The following is a 1,124-nucleotide window of genomic DNA, read 5'->3' as shown; positions in this document are numbered from 1 at the left end:
AACCTGTGCGACTGCAAATGTCTGGCAGGAGATAAGGCAAGGAAAACAAAGTAATAAGCACTGAGGAAAAGGCATTTAATCACTTGGAAGCATTTTTGCATGCGGGACATACTCGTTGGGAACTAATTTCATGTACAAAGGGTGTCTGTGGTCCCCAGGCCATCTGAGATTCGGTATAAAAACCAACTCCACTCAGCTCCTTCCTGCCACTTCTCTCCCCTCTTTCCTCTTTTGTGAACAAGGTTAGTTCAAATCTCCTCTTCTTTTTCTCTGTTTGCTGGGTTCTTGCCTGTTAATGATCTTGGGGTGGTTTTTTTTTTTCTCCACAGTTTTTCTGCCTGTTGCTGGATTTGTTGGGGGGAGAGTTTTGCTGTTAAAAAAGTTTGCTGTTAGAACTGCAGAATTTTCTGGAGCCCTGGCTCCAGAACCTTGAAACTGGTGATATAAATTTATTCATATATGGGATTTCAGACATGTGAATGGACTTGGAAAATACTACTAATCTTAAAGATTAACAAACTGAATGGGGAGGATAACTCTGCAAGGGGTTGGAGCTACGTGATCCTTAAAAATCCCTTTAACTCCAACTATTCTCTGGAAACAGAAGATCCAATTGTATTTCAAGTAGAATTTAATATCTTTAAGGGTATTATCCATCCTCTGTAATGTTTGAAAGGTCAGCTGGGTTGCCAGATGCTGAAGTTACGTTACAGACTGCAATGACGTCTCCTGAAATGTGGAGAAATGGCATCATAATGTGAAGATAAAGGGAAAGAAGAGCGAAAAAGAGATAGAGCAGACTGGGATGGGTGGAGGAATCAGTGGGCTTTGATTTTATTGGTGTGGTGGAACCAGGCAGAGGGAGCATCCAGGGAATTCCTGGCTCTTTCATAGGTACAACACCTGCAGAAAAAGTGTCTGGGAAAGCTTTCAAAAGACCTCCCCTTCAAGGATGCTCAATTGCCTTGAAATTTGTACCTCTTTGTAGGCAAAGTCGGAGCCTTGGGAAATAATTCCTCATTTCATTTTTCCAGCTGCCTGCCAACATAAGTACATTTGTGGGCAGGTGTCTCTCCTAATTGTTGCTCCTGCCATGCTCTGAATTCCTGGAGCTGCGTCTCAGC

Source organism: Empidonax traillii, unplaced genomic scaffold (genome assembly GCF_003031625.1).
Source record: "Empidonax traillii isolate 1590-97213 ecotype Southwest subspecies unplaced genomic scaffold, ASM303162v1 scaffold2533:size40725, whole genome shotgun sequence".
NCBI classification, from domain to species: domain Eukaryota; kingdom Metazoa; phylum Chordata; class Aves; order Passeriformes; family Tyrannidae; genus Empidonax; species Empidonax traillii.
Note: the sequence above shows the minus strand (reverse complement) of the source record.